This window comes from Aegilops tauschii, unplaced genomic scaffold (assembly GCF_002575655.3).
Source record: "Aegilops tauschii subsp. strangulata cultivar AL8/78 unplaced genomic scaffold, Aet v6.0 ptg000636l_obj, whole genome shotgun sequence".
In the NCBI taxonomy this organism is placed as follows: domain Eukaryota; kingdom Viridiplantae; phylum Streptophyta; class Magnoliopsida; order Poales; family Poaceae; genus Aegilops; species Aegilops tauschii.
This window is the reverse complement of record NW_027332872.1, coordinates 7,780-22,091: the sequence shown is the minus strand read 5'-3', so window position 1 is coordinate 22,091 and position 14,312 is coordinate 7,780. Positions and strand designations below refer to the sequence as shown.

Below are 14,312 nucleotides of genomic sequence, written 5' to 3'. Positions count from 1 at the left end.
TTTCTCCTCATACGGCTCGAGAAAATGATTCGAATTTCTGTCGATAATAATAGAAATTAGACTATGACGTGCATTAATTTCCTTACAGAAAAAACAAATTTCATTTATACTCATGACTCAAGTGGGCTAATTTTGCCTGACAAACTTCGAAGGCAAAATCCTTCCAAAATTTTTGAGTCGTCTTTAAACTCTTTTCTTTGTCTCATTTCGAACGAATTGACTTTTATTCCTTATTCTGATCCAACTCTGTTGTTGAGACAATTGAAAATTGTGTTTACTTGTTCTGGAATCCTTTATCTTTGATTTGTGAAATCCTTGGGTTTAGACATTACTTCGGGAATTCCTATTTTTTTCTTTCAAAAGAGTAGCAACATACCCTTTTTTCTTATTTCCTTCGATAAAGCATTTATCTCTTCTATAGAAATCTAATAAGAGGGATTGATTCTGATATACTTTTATTGGACTTTATTCTTATTTTAACCTTTCGATTTATTTCTATATTAAGGATAGACTGACAAAGTTGGCCTAATTTATTAGTTTTCACTAACCCTAGATTCTTTCCCTTGATAAAAAAAATTCTGTCCTCTCGAGCTCCATCGTGTACTATGTTACTTAAACCCAGCGCAAATTTGGTTCGGAACGAATAGAACAGGCTATGTCGAGCCAAGAGCATTTTCATTACTATGGAAAATGATGGATAGAAAAATCCACAATCGATCATGTCCTTCAAGTCGCACGTTGCTTTCTACCACATCGTTTTAAACGAAGTTTTACCATAACAAACATTCCTCTTTTCATTGCAAAGTGGTATAGAGAATTGATCCAATATGGATGGAATCATGAATAGTCATTGGTTTAGTTTTTTTATACTAATTAAAACTTGCTATCTATGGAGCAATATGGATAAAAGAAAGTAAGTATTTATCCGGGAAGCCTCCGCCAAGATCCAATTTATTTAAACCCATATTAAAATTCTATCATATGAATGAAACATAGTTTGAAAAAGACGACTAAACAAGTTTGCTTAAAACTTATTTATTCTTAAATTTCCACCCTCAACGGATGGCTCGAGATGATCAATCTTGAAGTGAGAAAAGAAGGATTGACTCTTCCTCAATAAATAAACTATCAACCTCCAAAAAAGTTTAATTAATTTAATTACTAGAATTAGAATTCTAGTAGTAATATATTTTTTCAGTACCAAAAACAATTAACTATAATAACTAAATAAACTATTCCAATGAAAAGATTGAAAGTTTTTGGTAGTTATAGAATTCTCGTACTTCTTCAACTCGAATACCAAAAGGAAGAAAAAAATATGACTAAGTGATTTTATTTTATAGTAGAGGCATATCCTGAATGTGCTTGATAGATCCCATTTTTTCATGAAAATAAAGATAGTCAATTTGACTGGACTTAAGACTTTATTATGTTTTCTGAGAAAGAATAAGATATCATTATTCTCTTTAATAAACTTTTGTCTCGTACGGAATACTATATGATTTCACCGTTTGTTTCATCAGAAACAATCTGGGACGGAAGGATTCGAACCTCCGAGTAACGGGACCAAAACCCGCTGCCTTACCACTTGGCCACGCCCCATTTCGGGTTTTATGCGACACTAATAAACACTAGTATGTTTATTTGTTATTCGTCAATACCATTTCAATTACATAAAAAAGGAGGGATATTCTCTTGCTAGTATTCTACACATGCGGATAATATAGAATCAAAAAAATGCATTGATCATTACATGGAATTCTATTAAGATATTATATGAAAGTCGAATTTATTCCACTCTCATTTGAGAGTGCAAATACAAGGAGGTATTTTGTGTTTGGGAAAGTCCGAAGAAAAAAGATTTTGAATCTGCCTTTTCCTTCTTTCCCTTAAAAAAATAACTCAAGAAAAATCCAATTATTTACTCTACAAGAATGAAATGCTTGTTATGCCTAATATACTTAGTTTAACCTGTATCTGTTTTAATTCTGTTCTTTATCCTACTAGTTTTTTCTTTGCCAAATTACCCGAAGCTTATGCTATTTTCAATCCAATCGTGGATATTATGCCTGTTATACCTCTATTCTTTTTTCTATTAGCCTTTGTTTGGCAAGCTGCTGTAAGTTTTCGATGAAATCTTTAGTACTCTGTATGCCAAATTGAATGATGTGTTCATTCCAAAAAAATTTAAAAATGGGTAAAAGCCGAGAAGTTTTATATTTTTATATTATGAACCTTCGATTCTAAAATTTAAATTCTTCTACATTGAATGGGTAGCTACAGCAATAAATTTGGATCAGCCTTTCTACTCCCCTGCACCTAGGTTGAGCAGGTACCTAAAGGTACCTACACAATACCTAACCACCTAACCCTATTTTTGCTATTGATAAGAGTGCTTATTATAAAAGAATTCTTGCAATTTTTTTCAAGAATTCTTTTTTGCATTTTTAGGTATAAAAAAAAAACCATCCTAGTGGATCCGTGTGTGGTAAGGAAAAACTGGTAATCTATTCCTTAAAAAAAAATCTTGGAGATTATGTAATGCTTACTCTCAAACTTTTTGTTTATACAGTAGTGATATTCTTTGTTTCACTCTTTATCTTTGGATTCTTATCTAATGACCCAGGACGGAATCCTGGACGCGAGGAGTAAAAATTCAGTTTTTTTTTTTTCTTATTGGATTTGTTTCGTACATTTATCTATGAGAAAATCCGGGGGTCAGAATTCTTTCCAATTCGAAAGTCCCAAATGATCCAAGGGAGCGGAAAGAGAGGGATTCGAACCCTCGGTACAAAAAAATTGTACAACGGATTAGCAATCCGCCGCTTTAGTCCACTCAGCCATCTCTCCACGTTCCAAAGCGAAAGGTTTCCGTGATATGATATAGGCAAGAAATAAGAAATAACGGTTGCAAAAAACCCCCTTTTTTTCTTTCAAAAGTCTATAAAAATTATATTGCCAATTCCATTTTAATTATATTCTTTTTTCTTAATGTTAATAAAAAAAGAAGAAAATTCTTGTTTTTTCTTTCTAAAAATCGATATTGGCCGAGAGACAATCAAATAGATTTTCTCTTTAGCGGGCATTTCCATATAGGACTTGTTATAATTATAATAAAACAAGCAGGTTATATAAAAAAAAACGCTTTTTTTGTCGATTATTTATCAAGAAAGCAAAAAGGGTTCTTATCAAATCCACCATAAAATTGGAAAGAAGCATAAAGTAAGTAGACCTGACTCCTTTAATGATGCCTCTATCCGCTATTCTGATATATAAATTCGATGTAGATGAAATTGTATAAGCGAATTTTTTTTATTTCCTTAGACTTAGACCGCGCAAGACAAGAATTTTTCGCTATTTACGATTTCATATTCTTGTTACTAGATGTTCTATAGGAATAAGAAGAAATCGCAACTCCTTTGCGCTACACATAAAATTGGATTTCGAAGGTCCATTTTTTTTTTCAGAATCCTCTATTTTAGTTCTTCCACCCATGCAATAGAGAGGGAATGGGAAAAGAAGGGTTACTTTTATTTTCATTTTTCCCTTAAAAGATAGACTTTGAAATAGGAGTCTTGGAATAATGCTGAATTCAAAGGTTTATTTCTTTCTATAGTATAAGAAAAACAATTTATTTCTATTTCTATAGTATAAGAAAAACAAATAGTATAAGAAAAACAAATCGAATCAAATTCATGGATTTACCACGACCTCGGTTGTGACTGTGACTCCATAGATAAAAATGGGAAATTTCTCTCTTCGAGACCATTGAAAAAGGGCATTGAACGACAAAGAAATCGTCCACAGATAATAAAACTATCATATGCCTTGGAAAGTGATATGAGGTGCTCGGAAATGGTTGAAGTAATTGAATAGGAGGATCACTATGACTATAGCCCTTGGTAGAATTCCTAAAGAAGAAAATGATCTATTTGATACTATGGATGACTGGTTACGAAGGGACCGTTTCGTTTTTGTAGGATGGTCTGGCCTATTGCTCTTTCCTTGTGCTTATTTCGCTTTAGGGGGTTGGTTTACAGGGACAACTTTTGTAACTTCTTGGTATACCCATGGATTGGCTAGTTCCTATTTGGAAGGTTGTAATTTCTTAACCGCAGCAGTTTCTACCCCTGCCAATAGTTTAGCACACTCTTTGTTGCTACTATGGGGGCCCGAAGCACAAGGAGATTTTACTCGTTGGTGTCAATTAGGCGGTCTATGGACTTTTGTAGCTCTCCACGGGGCTTTTGCACTAATAGGTTTCATGTTACGCCAATTTGAACTTGCTCGGTCTGTTCAATTGCGGCCTTATAATGCAATCTCATTCTCTGGTCCAATTGCTGTTTTTGTTTCTGTATTCCTTATTTATCCACTGGGGCAATCTGGTTGGTTCTTTGCGCCGAGTTTTGGCGTAGCAGCGATATTTCGATTCATCCTTTTCTTCCAAGGATTTCATAATTGGACGTTGAACCCATTTCATATGATGGGAGTTGCCGGAGTATTAGGTGCGGCTCTGCTATGCGCTATTCATGGAGCGACCGTAGAAAACACTCTATTTGAGGACGGTGATGGTGCAAATACCTTCCGTGCTTTTAACCCAACTCAAGCTGAAGAAACTTATTCCATGGTCACTGCTAACCGCTTTTGGTCCCAAATCTTTGGTGTTGCTTTTTCCAATAAACGTTGGTTACATTTCTTTATGCTATTTGTACCCGTCACCGGTTTATGGATGAGTGCTATTGGCGTAGTTGGCTTGGCTCTGAACTTACGTGCCTATGACTTTGTTTCCCAGGAAATCCGTGCAGCGGAAGATCCTGAATTTGAGACTTTCTACACCAAAAATATTCTTTTAAACGAGGGTATTCGTGCGTGGATGGCAGCTCAGGATCAGCCTCATGAAAATCTTATATTCCCTGAGGAGGTTCTACCACGTGGAAACGCTCTTTAATGGAACTTTCGTTTTAGCTGGTCGTGACCAAGAAACCACCGGCTTTGCTTGGTGGGCTGGGAATGCCAGACTTATCAATTTGTCCGGTAAACTGCTTGGAGCTCATGTAGCCCATGCCGGATTAATCGTATTCTGGGCCGGAGCAATGAACCTATTTGAAGTGGCCCATTTCGTACCAGAAAAGCCCATGTATGAACAAGGGTTGATTTTACTTCCACACTTAGCTACTCTAGGTTGGGGAGTAGGGCCAGGGGGGGAAGTTCTAGATACTTTTCCGTACTTTGTATCTGGCGTACTTCACCTAATTTCCTCCGCAGTCTTAGGCTTCGGTGGCATTTATCACGCGCTTCTGGGACCCGAGACTCTTGAGGAATCTTTTCCATTCTTTGGTTATGTCTGGAAAGATAGAAATAAAATGACTACAATTTTGGGTATTCACTTAATTTTGTTAGGTCTAGGTGCTTTTCTTCTAGTACTCAAGGCTCTTTATTTTGGCGGTGTATATGATACCTGGGCCCCTGGGGGGGGAGATGTAAGAAAAATTACCAATTTGACCCTTAGCCCCAGTGTTATATTTGGTTATTTACTAAAATCTCCTTTTGGTGGAGAAGGGTGGATTGTTAGTGTAGATGATTTAGAAGATATAATTGGTGGGCATGTATGGTTGGGTTTTATTTGTGTATTTGGCGGAATTTGGCATATTTTAACCAAACCCTTCGCATGGGCTCGCCGTGCATTTGTATGGTCTGGAGAAGCTTACTTGTCTTATAGTTTAGCTGCTTTATCTGTCTTTGGTTTTATCGCTTGTTGTTTTGTATGGTTCAATAATACAGCTTATCCGAGTGAGTTTTATGGACCCACCGGGCCAGAAGCTTCTCAAGCTCAAGCATTTACTTTTCTAGTTAGAGACCAGCGTCTTGGAGCTAATGTGGGATCCGCTCAAGGACCCACAGGTTTAGGTAAATATCTAATGCGTTCCCCAACTGGGGAGGTTATCTTTGGAGGGGAAACTATGCGTTTTTGGGACCTTCGTGCTCCATGGTTAGAACCTCTAAGGGGCCCCAACGGTTTGGACTTGAGTAGGTTGAAAAAAGACATACAACCTTGGCAAGAACGACGCTCAGCAGAATATATGACCCACGCTCCTTTAGGCTCTTTAAATTCCGTGGGTGGCGTAGCTACCGAGATCAATGCAGTTAATTATGTCTCTCCTAGAAGTTGGTTATCAACTTCTCATTTTGTTCTAGGATTCTTCTTTTTTGTGGGCCATTTATGGCATGCAGGAAGAGCCCGAGCTGCTGCAGCAGGTTTTGAAAAGGGAATCGATCGTGATTTGGAACCTGTTCTTTACATGAACCCTCTTAACTAAGATTTTCTTATTTATACCTGTTCTACTTTTTTTCTGTTCTGGCTCGGTTATTCCATCTAGCCGAGCCATTCATTCCTTTTTATGAAAGAAAGATAAGGGACAGAAAAAAAAAAATGAAAGAAACAAACGTATTCAATAAGCAAAAGGAGAGAGAGGGATTCGAACCCTCGATAGTTCCTAGAACTATACCGGTTTTCAAGACCGGAGCTATCAACCACTCAGCCATCTCTCCACAGCCTAATCCTTATTTTACTCCTACAAATAGAACATAGCCATATAAAAAATAAAAAGATTTATTAGCCTCTAGAAAGATATCAGATACAAGTTCCTTTTCGATATATCTCTGTATACTGTATACACGGATACAGGATCCGCTATACCCGCTTGTGAAATAAAGAGTAAATAATCTCTTCTCACCCCCATATCCAAATAAAAAAGCGGTTTAAGTAATAAATTTGAATTAAAGAGAAGAATCAATGGATTCATGATTAAACCCCTCCTACTTCTTGTATTTTTTTACAATTTTGGTTTAAGTGAGGGATCAAATATGTAGTCAACTTTATTTGATGGTAGCTTGGAGGATTAGAAATATGACTATTGCTTTCCAATTAGCTGTTTTTGCATTAATTGCGACTTCCTCAGTCTTAGTAATTAGTGTACCCCTTGTATTTGCTTCTCCTGATGGTTGGTCAAATAATAAAAATGTTGTATTTTCCGGTACATCGTTATGGATTGGACTAGTCTTTCTCGTAGCTATTCTGAATTCTCTCATTTCTTAAATTAAATTTGGTTAATATTTATTAACCCCATAAAAAAGAAATAATAAAGGCCATTTCTTCTAAAAAATTAGAATAGTGAGACGTATTAAAACGCAATTTGCGTTCCGAATTGCTAGCTCTTCTCTTTCAGTATTATGAAATTCCATTCCCATTAGAATATTCATTCACAGATAATAAAAAAAGGAAAACTCTAATATAATAGAAAATGAAATGAAACGGTCGACCCAGACATAGAAGGTCGACCCAGGCGGATATACGCTATAAAATATATACCGTAGCGAGCGTAGTTCAATGGTAAAATATCTCCTTGCCAAGGAGAAGATACGGGTTCGATTCCCGCCGCTCGCCCGCTTAATTTATCAAAGTACTATGATAAAAAGTTTAGTCTAGTTAACTGTTTAACTACTTATATTAAATTAAGTATTAATTAGGTGTTAGTCTAGTGCCGTATCCCTTACTATCTTACCCTTCCTTTGCATCCCACTCAAAAAAAGAGGGCGCTCCGGAGGCAGAAATAGAACTCGCCAACAGAGCTCCAAAAATTGGGTATTAACTGAGACAAACAACGGGCAAACTTTTTTTAAAGGGAAGAGAGAGGTAGACTGTCCCTTTCGTTTCATTTTTATTTTCTGCAGGGTAGGGAGAAGCCTTGCGCCTTCTTTTTTTGAAGGCAAGTGACTTCGCAAACTGCTCAATTTTGCCCTCTAGGGCCGGGAACTAATGAATAAAAAAGGGTTGGATACGCCCCTCTACCATATCTAGAGAAATAGAATAGTCCTTTTATACAGACTGCTAAGTGCGGAGACGGGAATCGAACCCGTGACCTCAAGGTTATGAGCCTCGTGAGCTACCAAACTGCTCTACTCCGCTCTGGAGTACCAGAAACTGGTGGACAAAAAAGGCTTGAATACAAGCCTCTAACATGTCTAGACAAAGAGAATACTCCTTTTATACAGAATGGAGCGGGTAGCGGGAATCGAACCCGCATCGTTAGCTTGGAAGGCTAGGGGTTATAGTCGACGTTGGTTGATTATTTTTAACGTCTCTAATTCAAAACCGAACATGAAATTTTGATTTCATTCGGCTCCTTTATGGATATTCTCACCACTTAACATCTATGTCAGCTTTTCTATTTGAATGGAACCAAAGCTCTCCGCTTTCTAGATGATCCTTATAGAGTAGGAGATAGAAATTCTATCTAAATCCATCTAATCTACTTACTTCGTTCCCTAATTTCATTCAAGAGATCCTGAGGAAAAGAATTGGGTTTCCACCGAGCTTAAACAATATGCGGATGGTTCTAGTAAACCAAAACTATCGTTTTTTAGCTATTTGGCTTCCTTATTCCTTATTTTAAGAAGATTTAGTTACGATTGGAAATCAACTTTTTTGTATCTTCATCCATAGATCCTTTACTCATATTTTCAAAATTGGAATACTTAATCCAATGCAAAATTATGCTTCGCGACTCTGTACTCATAATCCTATTTTTATTTTGGATGCAATTTAAATTAGTCTTTGGATACAAATCGCCAGAATGTATATTCTTCCTCAATATGCTATTGAGAGGAAAAGGATTTAATCCTTTATAAGAACTAAAGTTTTCATCGGAATATAAAAATAAAAAACTTAAGGATGCCTTAAGTATATCATTTCAAATTCAGTTATTATATAGAACGAATCACACTTTTACCACTAAACTATACCCGCTACATTGTAGATTATGGTATAAATGGTACCCTTTGTCAAGGATAGCCATTTGACAAGAAGGCTAATTCCCCCTTATTGAATCAGATGGAGAAGGTTCATGACACTGAGCCGTTGGTACTTCTACTTCGATCGCTCGCCTTTACTTTAGGATTTAGATAGCCCCTCTGGTCTGTAAAAAAAATCTTTTCTTACCATGCTAATAGCGCCTGAACCAAATGTATTTATTTTGATTAGGATCCTATTCTACGGTTACGACTACAATAATAATTATTTACTTTGCAAGGACGTAAGTGTGTCAGACTGCTAAATTGTTTTATTATTCCTACAATATAAACTAGGGGATATAGGGGGTAACACTGTCCCTATAAATTCCTTTTTCCTTTTCTTTTTTGTCCAGAATTGAACAAAAAAGAAATTATGGAAGATGTTTTCTTCCCCCATTAAGTCCGAGCCATAGAGTAAGAGTGAGATGAGTTTTCCAAATTCATCATAGACTTTCCCTATGGCTTGATAGAAGTAAGCAGCAAAGAGTCGTAACTTAAAGAAAAAAACGGACAGGGCCGACAGATTTACCTGATGTAAAGAAGATCCTAAAAGTCTCTGATTAGTCGACTCTCTCCATTTAACACTTTCCTCTCTCTCCTTTTTTCCACTGACTCAATTCTAGTTTATTAGATTCTTGTTTAAAAGAATGAAAAAAGTTCAATAGAACTAAGAACACATAAAAAATAGCATAGAGGATCAAGGCCATTACCAAAAGTTCCTCCCAAGGATCCTATATCCTATTGGGTATCTGTTCCCCGCCTTTTCCCGCTAGGATCGGAAATCTTATATTTTCCATATCCATATACCGTTGAATCCTTGGGGTTCCAGAATCCGCCTATTTTACTAGTCTTCGGAAACGGAAAACCCTGAACCAAGAAGAGTTGGATATGTTATGTAGGGTATGTTTTTTTTTTATTAATTTTATTTTGAGCTCTCAAGATATCGATATATACATATACAATCTCTACATAATGTCTCTCTCTCTATCTCTATATATTATATATATAATATGTACATTATGCAGTAGACCCATAATGGGAAATCCAAGTGGCTAATTTTTGAATTAAATAAAAAGCCCTTTTAACTCAGTGGTAGAGTAATGCCATGGTAAGGCATAAGTCATCGGTTCAAATCCGATAAAGGGCTTTTTAAATTAGTGGTAGAGTAATCTCGTGCTAAGACGTAAGTCGTTGGTTCGAATCTGATAGAGTACTTTTCTACTAAATTGATTCACTTTTGTTCTTTGTTTTTGAAACTTTCTCTATATTTTTAGAGAATTTTATGACTTAGTGCGGGATGGATGCATTTTTGGTCTGAACACTAAATGAAGCACGGAGAATTAATCTATAACGATCAACTAAAAAAAATCCTAGATGAAAACATAACAGAAAAGTTGGAAAAACTCTTTGCTTTGGATCTATTTATACTTTTCGAGTATATTGACAATTCCAAAAAACTGCTCATACTATGATTATAGTATAATCACGAGCGGTTGTATATGGCCCTATCGTCTAGTGATGCCCCTATCGTCTAGTGGTTCAGGACATCTCTCTTTCAAGGAGGCAGCGGGGATTCGACTTCCCCTGGGGGTAGGGAGTATTATGAAAGGAGGTTAATCATAGATTAGCAAAAACCCTAGAATAAATTCTTCCTGGGTCGATGCCCGAGTGGTTAATGGGGACGGACTGTAAATTCGTTGACAATGTCTACGCTGGTTCAAATCCAGCTCGGCCCAAACCAAAAATCTAGGGCTTCGTGAGTATGAACTAAATCCTTTTGTTTTTCTTCCATAAAATAAAATGTCTGATCTATAGAAATAAAAGATAAAGAAAAAAGGGAAATTTTTTTTTTCTAATCCATATCTCTCTCATTCCTTTCTTACAAACAAAAGAGTTTTTCTTATTGAAGGCTGGATTATTATCCATTTTTAGTGATAAAAAATCACGACATACTAGTTATGTCACTCTCACTATACCCACGTATAATATAATATGTGGGTATGTAGTATATGATTCGTCTATTTCTTAGAGTACGAAAGACGAATCGAATCTTCTTATGGTTCTATTTAAGAATGGGTATGCCATACACCCCGCGGGGATTGTAGTTCAATTGGTCAGAGCACCGCCCTGTCAAGGCGGAAGCTGCGGGTTCGAGCCCCGTCAGTCCCGAACTAGGGTTCAATGAATGGAGAAATTGATATTTCCTTTTTCCATGAAAAAAAGGGGCAGGGAGCAAGATCAAATACCCACAGGGCACCCTTACTTCACTTTTTTATTTTGCATCCCTCATTAAAGAGGGAGGGAAGGCATATAGGAATTTTTTTTCACTACTCCCGATCGATAAAGATAAAGAAAGACACACATACGATATGTGGATTAGTAGAATTTAGGATATTATATTACTCTATCTTTCTTTATGATGATACCATCCTCATCTTAATTTCCTATTCCACTCTTATGGAATAGAGTACCGGTATTTTACCGGAATCCATACATAAATCGTATTCCCTTTTTATTTCAGACCTCTTTTCCCCATCTCACTTCTACTGCTTATTTGGATGTCTATGTGACCCATAGAAAGTTGGTCATATAATACATACATAATTGTATGTATAACTATAAGAAAAAGGAAGGGAAATTGTATAAGATTAAGAAAGTAGAAGATTAAGAAAGCTCGTGGGTTAGAGATATAGAAAAGAAAAAGTAGAAAAGGATTAAAAAAGAGGGAATTCCTAATCCAATCAAAAAACCCATTTTGGTCTTAGTGTGGATAGAGGATCTTCCTATGTTATACTATATAACTCTCATCCGTGAAATATAACTCTCATCCATGAATTGATTTGATAGATCCGATATTCATAATATTGAATTGATTCAGTATTATCAGAATGCAAGCCCTACCCTTGAATTTACAAGATACCCCTTTTTCCTCTCCATGGGATTACATCCCGAGTTATTGTGAAAATAAAAAATAAAGAGGTTATGGAAGTCAATATTCTCGCATTTATTGCTACTGCACTGTTCATTCTAGTTCCTACTTCTTTTTTACTTATTATTTATGTAAAAACAGTCAGCCAAAATAATTAATTGGAATTCCAATTAATCATTGAAGAAATTAAAAAGGGATTAAATAAAAAAAATCCAAGTCTTAATGAAAGGATCTGGTTGGAATCTTAAAGTGTGGTAGAAAGAACTACATATAGTTTTTTCTACGGACACTTTAGATTCTTTCTATTATATTATCTTTGAATCTACATAGAATAGATTAGTAGATTGAAATAGTTAAGTAGTCTAATTCAATTTCTTTTTTCATTGCATCCACTTAATTTCAATCAGGTCAAAATAAAAAAATCTAAGACAATTCTTGACCAAAGAATCCATGAAGGGAAAGAAAAATAATATTAAGAATAGACTATAGTAAAAAGTAAAAGGAAATGGAAAATGTGTGATATGCCGTGAATAGTTCCGTGGAAGAAAGTCGAATTTCTTATGTATAGAACTTTTTTTAACCATTCGTCATTTCTAGTAGAAATTATGAATTGGTATAATGGCTCTTTCTTACATTACAACTTACAATACAAGAGTTTCTTACAGGAGTGAAACAAAACTAAAGAAAAAGATTAAAGAATAACGTTTGACAAAATGATTAATGCAAAATGATCCATTAATGAAAAGAATTGATACAACAATTTGATTACTTAATCAATTAGTAGTATCCCTAGAGTCCACTCCTTCCCCATACTACTAGTGAAAGAGAAAATGTAAAGACTACCATTAAAGCAGCCAGCGAGACTTACTATATCCATCTAAATTATGTCTCCTATTTCTATGAAGGGATTATTCTATTCTACTATTGATCAATAATCATAGTGGAATCAAGGGTACAGAGTCAAAAAGGGATTCCGCCCTAAGGCCATGGATCAATCAGTTCAAGGAATTTACTCCTAACAAATTCTTATAGGAATTCTGGTAGAATTAGAGAGCATTAAAAATACGATGATACTATAGCCCTTTTTTCCTTAAAAAAGAAAGAGTACGGGAATGATGTCCTGAATAGAAGAAGCGGGAATAGGAAGATTTTTTATTCCTTTTGTTACTCTTTTTTTTTTTTTAAGCAAAGGACGCCCGAATATACCATAAAATTAACGATAGATAAATATTTATTGGATACCTACCTTACCTAATGTTTATTTTTGACCTAAACCCTGCAGCCTTGCTTTGTATCATTCTATGAAAGAATGAAGAGGAAGAGATTTTATCCATAACACAACTCCTAAATTGATTTTTGATCGACCTATTTAATCTGATTCTCGTTAGAATTAAAATTAAGTAGTCCTTACTTTAGTGTATGTAGGTAACATAAGATGTACGATAAAAAAATGTATAATAATTAGTAAGTCTTGATATTCTTTCGTGGAGTCCCTTCTTGAATCTTAGATTGAAAAAAAAAAAGAATGCCCCTTAGGGACCTTTCTTTGGATACCAAGATTTCTGACATCTTATCCTCGTATTTTAAAATTATCAAATCGAATCTCAATTAAGAACCAATTCAAATTCATATAATAAAAGAATAAGGAAACACTACCTCACCCCTATTGATAACCATTTTGGCCACTACCGTCAAAACAAACCCTAACCCTAGTTTGAGGATAGAACTATGGTATGGTTTCTCTAAACCCAGTATCGGCAGGCCCAGTTACTCTCTTGCCCGAACTTATGCGAAGTAAAAATTGATCGAATTCGATCAGCACTATAAAAAAAACCTAAGTATTTTATTGATCAGGCGGCACCCAGATTTGAACTGGGGATAAAGGATTTGCAGTCCCCTGCCTTACCGCTTGGCCATGCCGCCAAAAAATCCGATCAAAAATCTAGAAAACAGCAAGTATTCATCCACGTTTTCTTACGAAAAGCCCCTTTTATTTTGAATATAATTCTACTTACTTTTTTCCAATCTTTTTCAAAAAATCTATTCCTGCTTTTTTTGATCCAGTTTCTATTATTCTCCTCGATAGATTCTATCTTAAAACATACATTGTTAACACAATAAAACTTCCCATTTCTTTCTATTGAGATGAAAAAGAAGAAAAAGTGGATTTCTATTCACAGGCTGCAAAATTCAGAATAAATTGGAACCGTTAACTAGAATTCTCTTTTTTTTATTGCAGTAGTGAACTACTCTTAAATCGGTATTATCTCCCCCCCCTTCAATGGCATAATAAAATAGTATGACTTTATGCTTAATCCGTGTATAGGTAAACTTTAGGTCCGAACAGCATTATTATCCAAAGATCCCCTTTATGTACATATCTCTATGGAGAATCATGCTTTAATTTTTAAAAGTATTAAATTAAATATCTTGAATAAAAAAAGGAAATTTGCTCTGATATAGAGTATAACCTTACTATCTTGGCCTACCCAAGTGAAATTACGATAAAAGAAAAGCATGGATATGGGGAGAG

The 14,312-nt window shown here is 35.4% G+C and overlaps 5 non-coding genes across 5 annotated transcripts; 2 read left to right on the top strand and 3 right to left on the bottom strand.

Moving 5' to 3' along the window:
• Positions 1 to 2,762: 2,762 nt before the first annotated feature.
• On the bottom strand, positions 2,763 to 2,850 carry TRNAS-GCU (transfer RNA serine (anticodon GCU)). The gene has a single exon. It is a non-coding gene; the product is annotated as a tRNA-Ser (tRNA).
• Positions 2,851 to 6,461: 3,611 nt separating this feature from the next.
• Positions 6,462 to 6,549, bottom strand: TRNAS-UGA (transfer RNA serine (anticodon UGA)). Its single transcript has one exon. It is a non-coding gene; the product is annotated as a tRNA-Ser (tRNA).
• Positions 6,550 to 9,925: 3,376 nt separating this feature from the next.
• TRNAT-GGU (transfer RNA threonine (anticodon GGU)) lies at positions 9,926 to 9,997 on the top strand. Its single transcript has one exon. It is a non-coding gene; the product is annotated as a tRNA-Thr (tRNA).
• Positions 9,998 to 10,504: 507 nt separating this feature from the next.
• Positions 10,505 to 10,586, top strand: TRNAY-GUA (transfer RNA tyrosine (anticodon GUA)). Its single transcript has one exon. It is a non-coding gene; the product is annotated as a tRNA-Tyr (tRNA).
• Positions 10,587 to 13,631: 3,045 nt separating this feature from the next.
• On the bottom strand, positions 13,632 to 13,702 carry TRNAC-GCA (transfer RNA cysteine (anticodon GCA)). The gene has a single exon. It is a non-coding gene; the product is annotated as a tRNA-Cys (tRNA).
• Between the last annotated feature and the right edge of the window lie 610 nt (positions 13,703 to 14,312).